Consider the following 22732-nt stretch of genomic DNA (forward strand, 5'->3'; position numbering starts at 1 on the left):
GTAAAACAGAGGTAACAGCAGCTCCTTCACAAAGATTGAAGAGAGCTGGCTTATCAACAGAAAAATGATTTCCTTTAGCTCAAACTTGTCACTGTTCTTTAATCTTATTCTAACTCCGATGTCAAATTTACCTGTGAAAAATACTCATAGCAGTGACTGACACACAATGGCCCTCAGTACACAGGAACAATGGATAGTTAGTATAAAAATGGTCATAGTAACTTATACCTGTGGATAACATAGAACTTGTTTCATTTTAAAAAACATAAAAATCCTAAAACTTATACCTGGAGTCTTAAGAATTGAATGAATTCTATTTTATGTTTAAGAGTTAACAACAATGTAAGTCAAAGTTAAACCACCTCTCTGTTAACAAGTGGATTTTGTCAGTCTAATGTACTATGATACCAATGGAAGATCTGACTCATCTCTTATTTGCAAATTACCTCAGCAAACATGGAAGAAATTTACAACTAATCATGCTACATATTAAAATTTCACAATAGTCTGTCATCTGTCATTGTCATCAAGAAGACCACTTCCTTTCTATTAACTTCTCTTTTGTATTTGAAAACTGACTACACAGTCATCCAACACATTAAGAAGAGAGCCTCTTAAAACAATTTGCTCTGAAAGGGATAATACAGTGAAAGATTCAATGTGTGGAGGATTATTTCCTCTTAATTGACGTCCTAAAGATTTGAATTGGGGCCAGCTCCGTGGCCGAGTGGTTGGGTTCGTGTGCTCCGCTGCGGTGGCCCAGGGTTTGGATCCTGGGCGCGGACATGGCACCGCTCGTCAGGCCACGTTGAGGTGGCGTCCCACATCCCACAACTAGAAGGACCTGCAACTAAGATATACAACTATGTACCGGGGAGGTTTGGGGAGATAAAGCAGAAAAAAAAAAAAAAAAAGATTGGCAACAGTTGTTAGCCCAGGTGCCAATCTTTAAAAAAAAAAAAAAGATTTGAATTGATTTGACTAAACACTATTATCAAAGCTTCTTTGCCAAAATTCTTTCATTATTACTGTACCCATTACAGTAACACTCTGTAGGCCCCTATAAACAAATTGTTGGAAAACTCTTAATCAAGAGCACAACCCTAATAGTAATAAAGGCCTGTATGTGAAAGACAAATGAAAACAGGGCCTAAGAAGGGGGCTTTATCCATTCAGATCTCATCTTTTCAGAACGGATTTGATTCTTCAATTCCTGCAGAACTGAAGTTCCTACGGGTACTAACCTGGACTTTAGGATTGCCAAAGACAGAAATCCAAGCTAACTAGTTTAAGCACAAGAATAAACAGAGGGTGGAGTCTTATCATTGTGGGAGGCATCTCAACACTGTGGTTGAGACCGTGTGCTATGGATCCTTATATTGGCACCATCCCTTTTTAGCTCTGCAATCTTTGGTGAGTGAAGTAAGCTTTCCCTTCCTTAGCTCCTATAAAATGGGAACAGAAATAAAAATTAATTAATGGAACTGTTGGGAGAATTACATGATAAAATACATGTAAAGCACTTAGAAAATTGCTTGGCACATAATAAATGTTCAATAAATCTTTTAAAAGAGCAGAGGTGAACCTACTTTAGAGAGAACTTAGAACTGGACCAGAGGATCAATGCCATCAGGATTCACATATTCTGTTCTCTGTCTTTCTATCTACATTTCAATATTTCCCAACTTCAGACAAACAGCTTCACAACCAGTCTGAAAGAGCCTTCTTTCCTCTGATCAATATAAAATATTTCAGGGAAGGACTCTGATTGGCCCAGTTTAGGTCATATGCCCATTCCTGGACTACCCACTTTGACTGCAGGTGGGGTTCTATTATCAGAACAGCCAAGTATCCCAGTTCATACCTATTGTCTCAGCATAGTGACTAAGCTTCCACTCTCTGAAGTGTCCCAATTTCCAGAACATTATCTATGTAGTACTCTTGCCAAAATGTTTAATCTGAAGCTAATTCTAAGGAAACAAACAGAATAATCTGGATTGTGGGAATTCTATAATACGTGAATGCTTCAAGAAATGTCACTGTCACAGAAGACTTTTTAAAAGATTAAATGAGACTAGAAAACACAATAACCCAATGAAATGCATGACCCTAGAGAACCTCTGGGAAACAGTTGGGTGTGATGGTAGTGCTGTGCTTATGTAGAAGAACGGCCTTTGCTCTGTGATATATATACTGAAGAATTTAAGGGAATAATGTCATAATTTCTGCATCTTTCTCTAAATGATTCAGGAAAAAGGGGGGGGCTACATCGATGGAGAAAGAGATATACAGAGCAAATGTCATGAAATGTTAACAATTGTTGAATGTGGATGATTCAATAGATGATATTCATTATATTAACCTTTAGATGCTTCTGTCGGTTTAAATTTTTTCAAAATAAAAAGTCAGGGGAAAAATGACCCCATATGAGTAATAAATTTTATGGTCACCCTATCTTGGATCAGACCACTTAGGTTGGCTATCTACCCTTGAACAATTACCAATTACTGCTTGAAAGTGAAGCAAATTCATATAAAAAGATGATTAGTCCCATTCAGAACAAGTGTCTAAAATACAGGGCAGAAAACCAAATTCCCAAGGAATTTGAAACCAAGGAAAAATCACTGTGCCTAAGGCAGCCACCCCGTTTATTTACTGTAATATGCAAATTATCTCTTGTCCCAATGCCATTATTTTTGAATTACATTTATGAGAAGAAATAAGCCAAACCATTGTCCTTTTAGCAAAGGAAATGCCTCTTTCTCAATTGCCTCCCTGAAATTGCCACAGTCCTTTGCATGTACCTAATGGTCAAGAAAGCTTCACTGAGAGAGGCTTAGGAATTCTTCCAACTATGGTCCCAACAGCTGGAACCCATCCAGTGTGAAAGCTATTGACAGTTACCTGTTATTGCTACTATTTCTCTAGAACCCTGTGTGTCCCTAATCAAAGCCTATAGAACCTGCAAACCTTCCTGTCACAAAGGTTTTTTTCCTGTTCAATAAGCTTTTAAAGAATGTCCACCATTTTTTATTTCATAATTTTGTACGGTATTTGAGAAGTAAGGCCATACAGTCTGAGTTTCAACTCCAAATCTTCCAAGAGCCTGAGTCTGAGTCTGAATCTCAAATCTACCATTTCTAGGCTGTCACTTTGGGCAGGTTACTTTACATCTCCGAGGCTCAGCTTCACCACTGGGAAAATGAGAACAATCACATCTGCCTTGCAGGGCTGTTGTAAGTATTGGAAACAAATAAGGTAAAATATGTAATAGCTGCTTTCTGTAAATGAGAATGTTGATGACAATGACACCGCTCCTGCCCTCAGGGACCTCACTGTCTAGTAACCTCTGTCTCTCCTCACCTATGTTGCTCCTTACCCCAACCAATAAAACTTTTGTCCAAAACAAGTACATGCTCCTCAATATGGGCAAGAGCAACACAGAAATACAGGCTTTTTGATGTCTGAAGCAACCCAATTGCACAACATCTTACTTTCATTTGCATCTTCTTTTCATTTGCATCTTATTTTGTTTTTTAAACATTACCCTAATCCAAATTCATTACAGTGCATCAAGTTCTAAAAAGACATTTCTTCCCTTTCAGACCTTTCTGTATAAAATATGTTTCTCTTTTCACAAAAAAATTGACATTCTCTTAAATTAATTTAGATTTTTCCTATCACTAGATATGTCTAAATGTTTTTGTGAATAAGCAGGACCTTGTTACAGAGTAATACGTCACCAACAAAACAGAAGACACAGCTGCTGTATTATCTGGTGCAAATTCATTTTTTCCAGATTATAGAATCTTTGTTAGCAGTAAGTGTGTAATAGATGGAAAGAATGTAGTTAAGCTATTTGGTATGAGGTTTGGATTCACAGAATTAGAAGTAAATTATTTTGGTTAGGAAATTAGAAAACGAGACCTTAATATCAGTATATGAAACAATTTGGAATACTAAAAGCCACCGATAGTTGTTTTGACTTGAATATAAGAATTTCAGATACAAAATTGGAACTAGTCAAGGTTGAAAAACACAACTTTTTCATCTTTATACCACAAGTATCCTAATACAGAGACAAAATAGAAGAAAATAGACTACCAATAAATTTTGAATGACTTATGAATTAACATAAAATTAGAACCAATTTTAATAAGCATTTAGGGCCCTAATATTTTAAATAAATTAGTACAACTTCAATTATGTTAGAAAATGTTTGCTATTTAACTGCTTTAAGAGAGCCACAAATTTCATATATATTAGAGTGACCCTGTGTATAGACAGTTCCCTATATGCTATGGTTTCAGAAACCTCTAAAGGACTACCGTAGTTTTGAATATGGTTTCAAATAACTGAATTTCCTTGTAGGTTTCCATTGCAGTGAATCATTTTACCAACGGCCACTAAAAGCAGAATCCAAAGTTGACAAAAATAGACAAAGGCTGGACTCCCTATGTCGCCAAATATTAACTCCTTTCTCCCCATCCCAATCCCTTAACCTAAGGAAAAAATGAAATGGGAAAAAAGGATCATGCACATAGCCATGAAGTGCTGAGAAAAGAAGACTCTTGAGACAGCCAAAGACATCTGTGCAGTTCTTCTTATGAGCTTCAAAAGAGAAGTTATCTTTGGAGCTGTCTCAACCTAGAGTAAGCTACTCAAAGTATTTTCCCACTCGGTTCAGTGTTCCTCTTACACAAGACACTCATTAGCTATGCTAAGATAATTGGTCCCAGTTTTAGAACCTTCTCCTAAGATAAAAGCCTTAGTTTCCCCATCTGTCCAGAGAATGAATCTCTACCGGCATTTTCTATACTCTGGAGCCCTTACTTTGTCTGATTGTTCTTCCTCAGTCCTGCAGAATATTTTCTTCTGGCTGCTATCTCAGCATCAGTTTCAGTTATCTGTTGCCATATAACAAACTGCCGCAACATTTAGCAGCTTAAAACAGTAACAATCATCTATGTGCTCAAGGTTCTGTGACTTGGGCAGGGCTCAGCAGAGACAGCCTCATCTCTGCTTCACCTGATGTCAACTGGAGCTCTACTAGGACTGAAGAATCCAAGATGGCTTCACTCACATGCCTGGCACCTCAGCTGAGATGCTGAAAGAGCTGAGGGTTGGCTGCACCTCACTCTTTCCATGTGGTCTCTCCAGCAAGCTAGCTATATTTTTTACCTAGTGGCTCAGGGCTTCAAAAGAGCAGCAGAGACTGCTAGGACTCTTAAGGCCCAAGCCCAGAACTGAAACACTTTCATTTCCACCCCATTCTGTTGGTAAAAGCAAGTTATAAGGTCAGCCAAGACCAAAGGAGGGCAAGTAGATCCCACCTTGGGCACGTGCTTGCAGGGATGGGAGGAAGTAATGGTGGCCATCTTTGTGGAAGATCAACTTATGATTTAACTTCAGTGTATTTTAGCTAATGCCCAGCATGCCATCATCTTACATAATCACAGAGATGAAATTACAGTCTTACTTCCTAAGTTCCTATATTATTGATGACTAATACAAATTATTTCTTAATTTATAATTTTCACATAAACTAATCTAAGAACATTTCTACAGTCCTAGTGAATTGAGGGTAGGGTCATATGAGGTATTCTGGATAGACAGGGGTAAGTCCTTCAAAAACTACACCCAACCCACCAAAAAGTCTTTCTTCCCTCATCCCGTCACTGTTTCAAACAGTCCCACCATTACAATTCTTCTTTATAGGCAGGCATTAAAATGGGAACAAAAATGAGCACGTGTTACCTAGAACCAGGAAGAGAGTACATTATCAACAATAAACACAGTTATAGAAGTCAGCTTGGAAATCACCAGAACAAGGTCTTTGGAGAAAGACACATGAGAGAGGCAAATTTGAGGAGGATTAAGGAGAAGAGGGGCAAGATAAAGAGAAAAACCAAAAGAATTTGAGGCAGATACCACTTTTAAGAACACCCATTAGAAGGAATAGGTATGAACAGGAGTGAGACGCACTACAGAGAAATTCACCTGCGGCAATTCGACCTGGGTAAATCATTCTATTTGGCTAACAAGGTTATATGAGAGAAACAGATGATGTTTTTGCTTCACCCAATAGAAACCACAATGTAATTGATCATCTTTTATTAATGTATTCTTCTTACCTGACAGTTTGTCACTTAAGGCATGATTATATACTGATTTCCAATTTTCTGTACCCTGATACCCATAGCAGAATTCAATCTCTGAAACTTCTTTTCACCCAATACAAGGAATAAACATATTTTTAGTTGCCAAACTAGAAACGACTTCAAAGATTAGTTTCTACTTTTTATCAGCATTTCAAACAATATATATATTACAGTAAAACCAAAATTGGGCTGAATAGACACTTATAGTAAATTTTAAAAAAGAAACTATTTCTTTCCCACAAACCACATTAATTCAAGCAGTAAATATCTCATAAACAATCACTACATGTAAGGAAACATCAGGGATCCAAAGAAGAACGGCCTGTGTTGGGGCCGGCCCAGTGGCATAGTGGTTAAGTTCGCACACTCCACTTCGGCAGCATGGGGTTCGCAGGTTCAGATCCTGGGTGCAGACCCACACACTGCTCATCAAGCCCTGCTGTAGCAGCATCTCATATACAAAGTGGAGGAGGACTGGCACAGATGCTAGCTCAGCAACAATCTTCCTCACCAAAAAAAAGGAAAAGAAAGAAAGAATGAAAGAATGGCCTGTGCCCTTAAAGAGCTTAAAATCTAGCATGGGAGATAAGATATGAAGACAGCCGATATATCAGCTAATGTGTGAAAACACCATAGGAGAAATAAAGGAACAGTGCTGTAGAATATCAGAGGAGAGAACCAAGAAGAGCGTCAGAGAAAGGAAATTTGATAAGTGCTTTGAAAGGTAGGTAGGATTTTAAGAGTGGAAATGGGAAGAGAAGAGCATTCAACATGGAGGAAATGGTGCGAACAATGGAAAAAGTAGAACATTCTCCGGGAATAGAAAGTACAGAAAATAAGAGAGTTTAGAAATATTTAAGGTAGATGAGGAATAATAGTATAAAATTGAAAGTTGAAAAGGTAGATGAGACTGTCACTGCCATGCTAAAGATTTTGGGTTCTATTCCAGGGTCTTTCAATATCCTTGCTCAATACTCCCAAAAGAATTTTGAAAAAACTGTATACTTCCTTGCATAATTTTTTCTTAACAATTATGATTTCCTGTCTTAAGTTTAAATAGAGGCAAGGAAGTAATTTCCAACACTATCACAAATACTGACATTTTTTTAAAAACTTCTTACATCACTCTTTTAATGTATCCATTGAAATTCACAATCATCCATTTGAAAAATATATGTATACATTCTTCTTAATTAATCAGAAATTCTACATTGTTTCTTCTTCTTTTTTGAACTCCTGTTTCCATTCCTTTTTTCCCATAGAATTTTACCCTAAAAATCTCAGAAGTTTTTTATTCATCAAGTTTTCATACTTCTCTAGAAAAAAAGTTGGATATATAAATGGAGTTTAATTTACTTCCTGTTTTCATAAGGCTGTGTTTTTACCAAAACATTTCGGTTTAAGTTATCACAATTATCATGATTATCAGTACACAATCAAAACAAATATTTTACAAGCTTTGATAAATGATTATTAAATATAAAGGTAAAAATACTATTGGAAATGTATCCCTTAAGAAGAAAAATGAGGCCTTTTTAAAAAAAGTATTTCATGCATCACTTATTATAGAAAGAGATTCAGCATCAATTCTATTTCTATTGTTTTGCTTTCATAGAAGTTTATACATGTCATGTAAATAAGTCTGAGAGTAAAACAAGTTGTTATAAAAATATCACTCAATTCTTCCAACTCTTGAGTTATATGTCAAAAATTACACTGATCTTCATCAAAAATTATTTTTACCATCAAAAATTATTTTTAGCCATCATCTGACAATTTGATTAGATCCACCTTAATTTTATTCAAAGCAAGGAAGTAGACACTATCTGATCAATAAAAGGATGTTATTAGAGTCCAATTACCATCAATATTTCAAGTTGTGCCTTTCTTGACACTTCAAAAATTTCAAAACCTGAGCCAATATGCAAGATTCAGGATGAATGAGGAAGGCATTTCTTTTGTTAGATGGGCAAAGGGCAGTTATCAAAGAAATCATAGAAAAGGAAAACCCACAGTTTTCGTCCCATCTCCACAACAGGCAGATCCTTAGAAAATTTGAAAAAATGAGAATCTGGAAACTAATGTTCATAAAACTATCTATGCCCCAAAATCTCTTGGGAAGTCTTTGTGGATCTCCTGGGGCACATGTACCCAGGTAGAAGACCGCTGCAATGGGGGACAACAACAGTTTTTGATCAGAAAGTAATACAATTGTAACTGTGCTTTAGAAATGCTAAGCAAGAAACAATACACAGATTGCATTGGAGGGAGAAACTGTTCAAAGTAAGGAGACAAATGGTGACCTTTCTATAGATCAGGAAGTATAAAGATGGTGTGAACTAGAATACTGGCTTAGAAGAAGAAAGAAGTGAAAGACATTATAGAATAAGAACCAAAATGGTTCAGTAACTAAAATTTGAAGTGGGAAATAAATTTATCATTTCCCTCTCTCTCATTCATTCATTCATTCAGTGAATAACTATTTCTGAAGTGTTTGATATATGGCTACTATGAAGGCAAACATAAAAAAGATAGCATACAGTAAGAAAGTTAAAAAAAGTTTTTTTTAATTTTAAAAATTAATTTTAAAAAAGATAGCATACAGGAAGACAGTTCAGTAAAATTACTTAGGTGCTCTGATAGAAAATTGTTACAGGTCTTCAGGCTGTCTCCTAAAAGCTGGGGGAAACCATCAGAAGAGCTGTCAGCAGAATAGACTCAAAGGAGCAAGAGCATTTCCAGAAGACTTCAAGATCTTCTTGCAGATTCCAATTCACTAGTTTGGGTATCCCTTCTTCTATTCAACATAATATCAAAATCTATCCATTTCTTCCTTTAGAAAGAGTGTTGGATTTTTACCTTCTCATACCTCTTACTACCCAATTAGATTGCCTTTAATTATGTTGAAAGCAAAGAATTAGATATTATCTGATCTGCAAATGGAAGTCACCCAACTATTAGCGTCCAATTATACGCAATATTTCACATTGTCCCTTTTTTAGCCCTTCAGAAATTGTTACGGCCTGGAGTAACGCACAAGATTCAGGATGAGTCATGAATAGAATTGTCGATATCTGCATTCGTTACCCAAGCCAAACCCATCAAGACCTACTTCTGCTCCCCAATTGTCAAGTCCCTTCATGGCTGGCCTCTCTTTTGACCTAATCTTTTAGTAAAACATTATTTCTCACTGATTCCAACGTGGCGTCTGCACTTCCATGAGATTATTCTTCCAAGGTGGACCAACAACTGTTAGATTGATTCCCATCTCTGCTTTTGCTTTTACCCATCTCTGCTCATACCATCCTCCTTCTCAGACACATACCCGAAATGCGGACTCCTCCCATCTAACGTCTAGCTGCCCTTCAGGATCTACTTCAAGTTTTACATATTACAGGAAGTCTCTTCTGTTATCCCTACATACAATATTTTCTTCTATCTTGATTCCCATTTTATTTACTATAATAAATTAATTAATGCTCAATTCTGTTTCCATTTACTGGATTATATAAGATTGGTCTTATTATTTCTCTTCTCTTTCAAAGGATCTTCCCTTCTCCATGTACTCAAAGTTCCCACTGTTAAATGTAAAGGGACAGAATTTCACTCCAGATATCATCTTTTAGATGAATCTACTCATACTCAATTTTTCCAAAATACCATGAAATGTAAAAAACTAAAGCATCGTCTAGTTCTCTAGGGAATTACTATTAATTTCTGGAAAACCTTGGGAAAGTATTTCTTTCTGTGGGACAGAAGCATTCTTTCCCCTTCTCCCAAACCATAAATTCAAAGGAATAAACAGTTAAAGACAAAACTCCTTATATTCCCACTGCTACATTCCTTATCAGCAATAAAGCTTGGCTTAGGATGAGATTTAAAGAGGAAATATGCATAACGCAAATAATCTACTTTTAAACCAGAATGACTAGGCTCAGTATTTCAAAAACATTATTTCAGGGTTAAAAAAAAAATTCTCAACTTACATTAGCAATGTTTCTTTAAAGTATGATCTTTGTTAATATTATTAGTAATTAAAATTTATACTCCAAAAGTATACTTCTCCCTCAAATTAATAAACTTCAGAAAACCTAAATCAAACTCATATTGGCTAGATACAATATCTTAATGGAAATGATACTTCAAAATCACGGTAGTGGGAGAAATCTGATACTTGAAGGAAATGACTCTTACCAGAGAGTTCAGCAAGTTGGCCAAAGTGCCATGTCTTAACAATCAGGTTTTTGTTGATTTATGAATAAAAGAATAGAACAGCATGTTGGAAAAGTCATTCCAGATAAATATCCAATCAAAGATCAATAATTATCTCTCTCTCTAACATTCCTGACTACCAAAGGTTCCAGAGCAGATGTCCAAGTATTTCTTGTGATTAGAATCCCTCTCTTCCCCACTTTAGTCCATCCTATCAGAGAAATGCTGTGATCATTAGAAATAATCTTCTTGAAGGGAGTCAAAAATCTGTCACCCTTGAGCTTCACCCATCAATTCTAGCACTACCCTTCGGGGTCATAAATAATTGCCCTCCCTCTTCCCGTTAAATATTTAAAAATAACTTGCCATCTCTTCATTACTTTTTCTCTTTTATGAGCTGAATATGTGCCGTTCCTTCCTCAGTACTTCATATGACATAGATTTTAACTTTCTCATCTTCTTGGTCTCTCCCTTGCCCATGAATGGCTTTTTCAAGTGTGACTCTTCAAAATGAATACAACTTTATCATCTCACATCTACCAGTGGAGAATATAGCAGGAAATTCACCTTCGCTCTTTTGAATGTCATACTCGATGAGGTTGTGACAGTGAGGTCAACAGGCCCAACAATACTGCAGGGGAGGAGAAATTTCCGTTCTACTCTTCTAGGTTCTGTGGTTGGTCTAAGAATTAAATTGACATAATAGAGATTAACAGGAGGAAAAAAACAATTTTAATTACATACATATGTATGAGAGCCCCTCAAAGATGTGAGACTCACAAAGCCCACCAGATAATTGAGGCTTATATACCATCCTGGGCTAAGGAAACCCATAGGGATCTGGAGCTTCAAAGGGCATGGGGGGTTGGGGACTGTGGTTCATGGGAAAATGAGAAGAGGAAATGTTTGATAAACAAAGGTTGCCCTGTCATACAGATAATTCTCCCAGGTGAAAAATTTATCTCTGGTAATAGCTCTCTTCCTGGTTTAGGCCCCCTTTCTAATGTAAATTTCTCTTACAAAAGGGTAACTTTCACCCTGTTTTCAGAGTGTCCTTATGTCTGCTTTCTCAAAATAATCAACTCAAAATAACCCTTATGCCAAAGAGGCATATTTTGGGATGGCATACTCTGCTACCCTTCAATACGAACATCCCCTTAGCAAAAATAATGCAAGAAAATGGCATAACTTCACTGCACCTTTGCCTTCCATTTTTATATATATATTAATACTCTAAAGTTTCTGCCTTACAAAAAAGCAGAAGCTTTGAATTCAATCAGGACATTCACTATTGGAAATACCAGTTCCCAACCCTCACTAATCCTACCTGGAATTTAAAATCTTAAATTCTGCTCGAAGAAAGTCTACTGCTTTAAGAAAGCTCAATTTTATAATCTAAATAGCTTGAAGCAAAAACATTTCATTATTGACACAATCCTTTCATTTACTTAACACTCTCAAACGCTAATGAGCATAATATGAAATTAGATACTGTTCTCCTCTCTGTGGGAAAAGTTCAAGCAAAGAAGACAAAAGGAAAAGATTATCCCCAAAATAGAAAACAAAATAATGCCTTAAATCCAGACAAATGTTGATACCTTGGTGTGCTATTTTGCAACATTTCAAGAAGAAATGTTCAATAGAAAAGAAAACAAAACTTTATTCCTTATTATTAGAAAATCATTGAAACAGAAGTCGCTATTTGCTTAATTCCTAGAAGAGATGAGTCATTATCTAGAGCAGAAGTAGTGAGAGTTAAAGGCTCTTGCACAAATCTTAAATGCAGTCAACACCAAAGTGTGCTTCTCTCATTGCTAAATGAAATGACCAAGATTTTAAAAGTCAAGAGAATATTGCTGGCAGAAGGCCTGGAACAATCAAGTAAAGTCTAAAAGAATGAGCTTCCAGTTTCTAACATTTCAAACATTTTCATTTCTCAAAAGAACCAAATTCTCATATGGTTTAGGCTAGCCTTCTTTATGATGCTAAATAAGTCCTTCAATTGTCCACAACTAAATTCTCCCCATTGAAACCTTCCTTGCATCCGAAAGACAATGATAACAGATATGATACAGAGTTTTTTAGTTCCTTGGAGGCAAGTAAAATTTGAAGTCAGGATATTACTATTGTCCCTATATCTGCTATATATTTTAAATAATTCCTGTAATGGAATTTGTGAATAGAGATGCTATGGTTTGAATGTTTGTGTCAGCCCCCTCCCCCTAAAATTCAAATGTTAAATCCTAATCCCCAATGGGATGGTATTAGGAGTGGGGCCTTTGGGAGGTAAGCAGGTCATAAAGGCAGAGCCCTCATGAATGGCATTGGTACCCTTATAGAAGAGGCTACAGAGAGATCCCTAGCCCCCCTCCACAATGTGTGGATACAATGAGAGGTCTGTAACTTGGAAGAGTACCTTCACCGAACATGCTGGCACCCTGATCTCAGACTTCTGGCCTCCAAAACTATGACAGAGAAATTTCCGTTTTTTATAAGCCACCCAATTTGTGGCATTTTGTTATAACAGCTTGATAGGACTAAGACAACAGATTTACTAGAAACGTGTTGAGGCAATGTCCTCTACAATGAACAAAACAGTATTTAGAGGAGTATTAGACCCAATTCTTACCGCCAACCCAGTTGAATGGGTTGTGAAATTTCAAAGCTACATGTTTCATCAGCTGATCAGGTGACATCTTCTCTGTCTTAATAATTACTGATAACAAATGTACGTTTTTAAATTTAGAGAATGAAGTAGAAGAGGAGAAATATGGTTACCAAGGTAATCAACACCAATGGCCAAATAAACCTTTAGAGGTGTCACTAAGGACTACAAGAAAATTATAACAAGTTTCTCCGTGAGTAAGTCTAACGGGGTGCTGGAAATATTCTATAGTTTGGTGTGGGAGATGGTTGTAAGGAGGCGTACATGTGTAAAAATGTATCAGCTATACCCTTGCATTTGGTGCACTTCACTCTATGTAAGCTGTATCTCAATAAGGAAGAAAAAACCATAGCTGTAAGTTGACCTTGTCTCTGCAGCCCTAAAATCCACTTCTTGTTTGGGGTTAAGCCCTTCAGTTATTACAATGGTTGAGAGCACATGGGTCCTCCATGGCTTTTATGCACCAATGACATTCATGTTAAAACTCTGTAATGCTCTTGAGCAGATACGTCCCTTCCTGTTTAATCAAAGCTCAGAAAACCAGGGCCAACATTTGACTTACACATGAGCAGAAAAGTCGCTTTTGTTGTAACTTGTGTTATGCCAAAAGATAACTATACTCAAAAGTTCGTTCTACCAACATGCCAGAATCCTAGAAATGTCCCCTCTTAGTCAAATCCTTGGATAAATGGATTGAAGTGTTGAACTAAAATGTAACTTTTTCAGGTTTTCCAAAGTCACCTAAAAGAGCTTTGAAGGAATGGAACACAGAGCAAGTGTTTATTAGTGTGTTTAAAAAATCCAGAGTATGGATACTAGTCATGAAGGACAGGCCCAAATGCCATATCAGGATGTGGTTGGACAGCAGGAATGGGGAAAGTGGTGGAATGGGAGGGAAGAATCTCTCACATGGAAAGATTGCTCAAGTATTTGCAATGCCACTGCTCCATCCCCTTACCACCAGAGACATATGCTAGAAATCTGAGTGTGGGAAGCATGGAGGAGGGCAGGACAAAGGGGACCAAACTACCTTTAAAATTCATCACCTCAATGCAGAAGAAAGCACACTGGAATAATGAAGCAGGAAACTTGGCTTCAGTCCCAAATCTGTCACTACGTAGTTGTGCAGTTATCACCTACTTTCTCCCATTCGCCATTTCTTCATCTATAAAAGGAAGAGGTGGAACAAGATGATGTATAAGCCCAGGGGTTCCAAGTGCTCCCGGCCCTGCTGAATTATATCTCCTACTGTGTCCTGTTGGGTTCTATAATTTTTCAGTTAGAGAGGAGAAATGTTTCCACTTGGAGCAGGAGGTTGTAATTGTTTATTTTCATGTCTACCGTAGCAACATTCAAACACGCCGGATCACAGAAATGTCTGGCTCTCTCCCCAGTGTCCTCTTGCTGGCATAATTTCCAAAGAAGTAGACTTGAAACAATAAAGTACAAAATCACAGGGAATTCCCACATCTCCCCTATGATAATGCATCCCTATCGGGATCCAGGATTGGCCTATGTTAGTATTTTTGCTAAGGGCACCAATTTCCCCCAGGTTTTTGTGTTGGAATTCATAGATGATTGTCCCCAGGTGATAGTCATTGAGTTTTATTGAAGATGTATACTCTTAAAACTTAAAATTTTGGGGGCCAGCCCAGTGGCACAGCAGTTAATTTCACACGTTCTGCTTCGGCAGCCCGGGGTTTGCTGGTTCGGATCCTGGATGCGGACCTATGCACTGCTTGTCAAGCCATGCTGTGGCAGGCATCCCACATATAAAGCAGAGGAAGATGGGCATGGATGTTAGCTCAGGGCCTGTCTTCCTCAACAAAAAGAGGAGGATTGGCAGCAGATGTTAGCTCAGGGATAATCTTCTTCAAAAAAAAATGCCTTAAAATTATGAACATTGTTCTTTGCTAGAGTGCTAATCTGCTGACAGAGCTAAAACTGCACCGCTAGCAAAAGCCCAAAGATTTTAAACGTGAGTTTTTTTCTGTACATTTCAATACCTCAAAAAAGCAACGTCTACTGGGTTGGATTGCAGTTTGCAACATTAGAATGACTTCAAGGCATTTGTGATTTAGTCTGTCAGTGATGACAACATCCAATGACTTCGAGGATGCAGAGGGTTGCAAACCTGTGGATGTGAAAGTCCTGACACATTATCTAGGATCTTGCGCTATCAATATAACACAGACACATGAGAAGTACATGTAAAAAATAAAAAGTTGACATTGCTCCTGCTCAGAAAACAAGTTTCCAAGACAGGATCAGGACCTTGGGGACAAAGGCAGCCATCAAATCATGGACAGAGTAAGTAGAATGGTTCTAGTTTGTTTGGTAACCACTACCCAGGGGCCTCATTGTCCATCTGCTGCCCCCACAAGCACTTAGTCTACTCCTGGGCTGGAGTGGCAAGAGGTGGGAGAGAAGGGGTATAAGAGAGATGGTTTAAATAAAAATTATGACTGCTGATGTGGGATCCAGAAGAGAGAGGAAAGAACCCTCAGTTATCTTTATCCTGTCTTGGCTATAATAAATACGCTCCATGAAATTCCACCAATTCTACCAAAAAAAATAAAAGAGCTAATGATGTATTTCAGTCGGTAGCAGGATCTATTTAATATTCTATTTACCATTTTCATTGGTGTTTTCACAAAACTAAATTTTGCTCCACCGCCCACCCGCTAAAAATAAAAGCATGATTTAATAATAAGCTTTCTTTCAACTATGTATCATTCTGAATTTTTTAAATCGAGTCCTAAACAACCCTGATTTCAAATTAAAAGTTCACTCTCCTTTTTATGTAATTTCTAAAAATAGTTTGCTTAGCTAAATATGTAGGTCCTGCAGAATTGGCTAGATTTATGAAACATTCTTTAATAAAGCAAACAATGTCTATATAAAAAGCAGATGCAATACCTTTGTAATTCAATTTTATAGTTTAAAAATATTCTGCGTGGAAGTGCCAAATTCTGCCCTGCAGAGACACAGGGCTCCCAATGACGTCAATAAGAGCCACGTACTCACAAAGGAGGGCAAAACTATGCCCTGAGCACTTAAATTTAGTAATCCATTAAGCGCAGCAAGGAAGAAAAAGATCACTTCAAATACCATCTCATCAGCGTTTAAACCCGCCTGTGCTAAACCCTGTTTGAGGCGTGTTTAAACCCACAGAGCTTACAGATGTGGGAAAACACAGGAGCAGAACAGTCTCTTTTCAGATAATGACGGACCAGTTTTTTAATTGGAATTTTATGTACACTTCTATTCCCGAAGATAATCATGCCTTCATTCCTTCTGAGACCATCTTTTACCATTTTAAGATAGTTGAAGAGTCTGATTTCCTGAAATAAAATGTCGACCCTATGGTTGTATAAACAAGAAAAAATCTCTTCCCTAATTGAATAGAAAGAGGATTTATACATGAATTAATGACTGCTTCTGTTGTAAGCCAGCAGCCTGTGTTCACTTGAATAGGATAGTCAAAGGGAAGACCATGAGAAGAGAGACAGGCAAAGAGCTGCAAGATCTGAGTGATACTTCCAGGGAAGTCACTAATTCTCTGTATACCTATGGTACCCTGTCTGGGTTCAGCTAACGTATGGAAAGCTGTTATTATCTTAAGGACGTGCTGTTAAAAGAAAGCAAGGATGGGGCTGGCCCCGTGGCCGAGTGGTTAAGTTCGCGCGCTCCGCTGCAGGCGGCCCAGTGTTTCCTTGGTTCGAATCCTGGGTGCGGACATGGCACTGCTCATCAGACCACGCTGGGGTGGCATCCCACATGCCACAACTAGAAGAACCCACAACGAAGAATACACAACTATGAACCGGGGGGCGGGGGGGGGAAAAAGGAAAAAAAAAAATCTTTAAAAAAAAAAAAAAAAGAAAGCAAGGATGCAGTACTGTACCAAGTGTAAAAATACTTTAAGAAATTAAATGTCATAAGAAAAATAAAGTAGTAGCTGCAGAAACATCATGTGGATATAGTCTTCAAATTCAAATACTTTATCATTAATAATGTTTCCTTGTCAGATTCTGTCATTAATGGAATTTTCCACAGGAAAATTAATGCCTTGACTGCTCCATGAATTTTAAACATCTTAGAGACACACCAGGTGAGTTTAATTTTAAAGCAAGACTAAAGTTGGACAATCTTTACCCCTAATAAGTCTTTGCTCTTTCTAGTCTCTTCCTCTTTGGGTCACTTTTACTTCCTGCTGCCAGAACAGTCTTACTAAAGAATCTCGTTCCCAGTTTAAACACTTTTACAGCCTTTCCATTAACCAAAGGGCAAATCCAAACGCCCTTACCTGACCATCCAGGTTCTCTTTAACCCAACCCCATGCTCCAGTAACCAATCTGAACTATTCACTGTCCCCCTAGAAAGGCCCGCACACTTTCCCACTTCTGTGCCTTTGCCATTTTGCTCTGTATGCCAACAAGCCCATCTCCAGCGCTCCTCATCTAGATGTCTTTCAAGGTGGGATCCATAAATCACCTCCTCCATGATGCCACCCACAATCCCTTGCTGCTAGTTAGAAGTATACTTTATTCCTCCCCCGAACTCCCCATAGAAGTTAGCTTGTACTCCACTTACTGCAATGAATGACCTTCTCCATTCAGTTTTAGTTACTAATGTGTGATTTACCTCTTATTAGCCTATAAACACCTTATGGGCAAGTTGCATATTTAATTTATACTTTTTATCATAAAATACCTAGACGAATACTTCACTAGCATTACAAGAGCCAAAGATATTTGCTGGCAACTAAAGAGATCAGTGTACAATGTTATACTTATTGGTGAGGAAACGATCGTTATAGTCAAAGTCAAAATAGAGGAAAATGCTGGCTCCCTCTCAAGAGTGGTCAGGGAGCCAAGGAGGACTATAAAATGTTCTGGCGCAAGTGACTTCTAGTCTGGCAACAGCTACCAGTAAGAATTTCCTCCCTGGGACCATGGTTAAAATGTGAAGATATCATTTGTTACATTACTGCTGGAGAAGGATAAAGAGAGAGGTAGCGGAGGAGCCTTTTTTTGCTGTCACCATCTAATCCTCACCCTTCATCTGAATGCTGCTTCCACTGATGTGAGAAGCACGATAGGTTTTATAAAAGACAGACTCACAGTAAGGCATACAAGAAAGCTCTTCCACTTCTCTGACAGAAGCTAGGCCATGCGACAGCGTCCTAGCTCTTGTCTCCGTTGCCTAGGCGATTGAGAAGAGACTTCTCCAGTTGGAAAATGAGGGACCAGGTTGAAAAGGGAAGAAATATGAAGGCTTGGCTAAGATGGCTGCAAATTAGGCTGAAGGAAACTAATCAATTGAGAGGCCATTGGAGAGCCTTTAACCATTTCTAGCTGTGTGGAACCTGATCGGCTCACTCACCTGGGCACTTAGGGAGCATGCCCAGGCTGAGCCCACCCCCAGGGTTTCTAATTTAGTGAAACTGGCCTGGAGATTGGGGATTTGCATTTTTGACAAGCACCGAGGACACTACGTTGTATAAGCCTGAGATAAAGATTCAAGTTCAGTCTAAAAGCTATTTTGCTTTTTTAATTTCAATACTCCCATAAGTCGAACTATGTCATTATGTCAACAACTTAAAATGACCGATCACTACTACTAGGTTCATCCAAGTAAGGCGATCAGAATCAACATCAGATGCATACAGGACGAGAATATTCTCCTAAGTGTCCTATTGATTAATCAATTATAGTTTCAGGCAGAACTGGCAGAGGAGGAGACGCACATAGAAATGCCAAGGAGAGTTGGCCAATTAAAAGCAAAACCACCTTCTTTTACATCTTGTAAGGAAATCACCTCTTTGGCCATATGCACAAGAATTTCATTCATGTAATCAATATTTTGTATCAAAAAGATACCATTTCAAGTAGGTAAAGTATGACAGATGTTCATCAGCTCCATGTGGGGTGCTTGATGTAGCACACGGTTACTTAACCCCTTCCAATCTCCTCATTGGCCAGTAATGCCTAAGTAAAAAGGCACATCTAAGGCTTATTTGCTTCTGGAAATCTTTATTTTTTCTTTCTCCTCCTCCTCTCCAATTATGTATTTCTTTTCCTCGACTATTAGAAGCAACAAGTGAGTCTCACCCTTTGGAGGATGCTGTTAGAATAAAAATCCACTCTCTAAATTAAATATCTGAATATGCTCCATTCTACCTGAAGTCCCTGAGTCTCGAAACACTTGGCTGAAAACAGCATTCTCTCATGAGCCATTTAGTCTTTCCTGCTGTGTATTTTCTATCATCACATTTCCTAAAAATGAAACAGTAGAAGATGGTGAAAGTTATTCATTATTTTAAAACTTGCAAGAAGGTATGTTTCAGGTTTGTTAATTATAAGATTCCTGTTTGGGCTCATTTTCTCTTTTAGCTATCTTCTCACTCTTTCTATCAGATCAGAATTTTCTTGCAGATCTAGTTAGATTTTCCAAATGGAAAATTTTTCCCTTTTCCCGACAATCACCAATTTTGCTTGATTCTATAACTCAATATGTTTTAAAATTTACTTGAAAAAGACATTTCTCTCCATTTAGCTGTATTATAGAGAACAGAGTGAGCCTACAGTAAAAATAAGCAAAAAGTAATAATTATGGGAATAGAGGGAGAAGTTAACCATGTCCTTGCTTCAGTAAAAATAACCAAGTTTCTCCTCACACAGTCTAAGTAAAGGCCACCTTGCTATTATAGGATAGAGAGCATCTTAAGAAAAAGGTAATAAGAACACAAGAAAGATCAAAGAAAAAGAGTGTCACCAAGGAGACACCAATCAAATAGTAACTTCGTGATTCTGAATCTTTCCAATACCAGGTTCAGTCTCTCAATAATTTCTAGCCCAATGTGACAGCTTTTTGAAGAAGCTGCCCAGTGGTTTAGTGTGAAACCAAGTGCTGCTTTAGATTGGAGCTCAAGTCAACTCCAGAAGTATACTGATAGAGCAACAGCCTTCTTCAATTCCTTTTCTGATTATCAACTTTTCCTGAATCGAGATAAAAAATGACAGAGCAGAAAAGGGTCAGATTAGGTTGGGAAAACAAGGCACACTCAGCTTGTAAGTCACAAAAGAGGCCAGAAAGGAAAAGGATCTTCTTAAATGAGCTCCCGAACTGCTGCAATGGCTCTCGTAAGAGTGGTCATCAAGTCTACTCAAAATAGAGCATCTGACGAAAATCACCTGCATTGCGCTCCCAAAGGCAGGCGAAGGTGGTGCTCTGTACTAGTACCTTTCCTTGTGTAAAATTTACCACTTGTTTGAATGTTGTAGCTTACTTATAGGCAGAATAAAAATATAAAAAAATCACTAAAGTTGGAGGAGAACTTAGAAGCTACTGAATCCAATTTTTAACGAAATACAACATGTACAGGCTCCCTGTAACGGGAAGAGATTAATAACCTACAAATTTGAAATTTTTACTTTGTACACAGAAGAATACAGCTAATATGTTATAAAAACCCAAAATATTTCCTACCAAGTTCACTCCATTTAATCTAAGAATCTAAGAGAGATGAGAGAGAGAGAGTGGAGGTAGAGTAAACCTATAGAAAAAAGCTTAGGCTGCTTGGTCCCTCTGCCTGAAATCCCCTTTCTTTTGCCCACATGTTTTATTTGCATCCCTTTCCACAAGCACGCTGCGAGTCATATGACACAAGACCTGCTTTGCTTATGTTTCTATCGCCTCACTTAGATGATGAGTTCCCGAAGACAGAGGGCAAGAGTCGGAGAGTGTTTATCTTTGAATTCCTGTTGCTTAGCATATTATTGTGGTAGGCATCTGATTGCATGCATTGTACTAACAGTAGCAGTAAAAATAATACTATTTATGAAGTACCCAATTAGCACTAGGTACCGCGCTTGCAGCTTTCTAAATAGTATCTCTGATGACAATAATCCTGTAAAGATTTTATTGACATACATTTTACAGGTGAGGGAACAGGCCAAAGGAGCACAACTAATTTGCCTAGCATTGCACGGCTTGTAAGTGGTGGATTTTGAACTTTAACTCAGATGAAAATAATCAATGCACATACACATTCCACTATACCATTTAGCAGATGCATAAAAAAGTTTGTTGAATTGAAATGAGTATAAAGAACAAAATAATATGAATTATTTAACATTAAAAGTGAGATATAGGGGCTGGCCTCGTGGCCAAGTGGTTAAGTTCACGCACTTCAATGCAGGCGGCCCAGTGTTTCGTTGGTTCAAATCCTGGGCGCGGACGTGGCACTGCTCATCAAACCACGCTGAGGCAGCGTCCCACATGCCACAGCCAGAAGGACCCACAACGAAACACAACTGTGTACCGGGGGGCTTTAGGGAGAAAAAGGAAAAAAAATAAAATCTTAAAAAAAAAAAGTGAGCTATAACACAGCACATGAATAACTAAAACAATTGACATAACTATCCAAAACGGGCAAATTTATTTATTTTTTCTGCAGAATGAGAATTATAAATATGACAGCTGACCTTGAAAATCACAAGAACATACAAAATGTAAAAAATAATGTTTAAAAAGAAAACCTTAAATCCTACTACCCAGACCTCATTAATATTTTGGTAAACATTATTTTAGTCATTTTTCTATATACAGATATAGAAATATACTTTTTTCACATAGATGATACAGTCCTCGTGTACATAACCTACATTTTTCCTCAGTAACGTGGCTTCGAGGTATTTCTATATCACTGAATCTACGTATACACCATAACTGTGAATGCCCATGTAGTATTCCAGTCAGTTATCACCCTACTTCCTATTAATAAATATTGATCTCTGCTTATCTCTCTTTATGATCAATTTCTACAAATTTTATCTTACTTTACATTCTGAAAAAAATGGACATTATAAAAGCTAGAGAACACGACTACAGTGAATAAAGTATTTATTCAGGAAGTATAGAGGGTTTGTTGTTCTTCTTAAAATAAAATTTAAAAGTCTAAGACTAACAATTGGCTCTTTACCACTTGACATAGCAACATTTTCTTTACGGAAGGGTTATTCATGTAAAATAGGGAGAAAACCACCAGCTGAAGATGGCCAAAGTGACAGATCTTTAGACCAGATATTTTACACACAAAAAATTTATCTTCATTTACTAATTGAGCCTGACCTATGCCTGATTTTTACTTACTCTCATAGACTTGAAAAGTAAGAACAGGAAAGTCAACTCCCAAAATGTTCACTATTTTGCATTTACCTTTCCCTCAATACTTCCACCCAAAAATAGTCTAAAAAACATGTGCACATACATGTAACTGTACAAGCCTAAGTAGAGCGCCTTGCACCTGGAAAAAAATCAGTAAATATTTGGGAAAAATCAGTTACATTTCTACAAGCCAACAACAAACTATCAGAAAGAGAAATTAAGAAAATAATGCCACTTACAATAGTATTAAAAACAGTAAAATACTTAGGAATAAATTTAACCAAGGAGGTGAAACATCTGTATACAGAAAACCATAAAACATTGGTGAAAGAAATGGAAGACAATAAATGGAAAGACATTCTGTGTTCATGGATTAGAAGAATTTAATATTGTGAAAACACTTATACTATCCAGAGTGATCTATAGAGTCAATGCAATTCCCATCAAAATTCCAAGGATATTTTTCATAGAAGTAGAAAAAAATTATCCTAAAATTTGTATGCAACCACCAAAGACCCCA

Source organism: Equus quagga, chromosome 1 (genome assembly GCF_021613505.1).
Source record: "Equus quagga isolate Etosha38 chromosome 1, UCLA_HA_Equagga_1.0, whole genome shotgun sequence".
NCBI classification, from domain to species: Eukaryota; Metazoa; Chordata; class Mammalia; order Perissodactyla; family Equidae; genus Equus; species Equus quagga.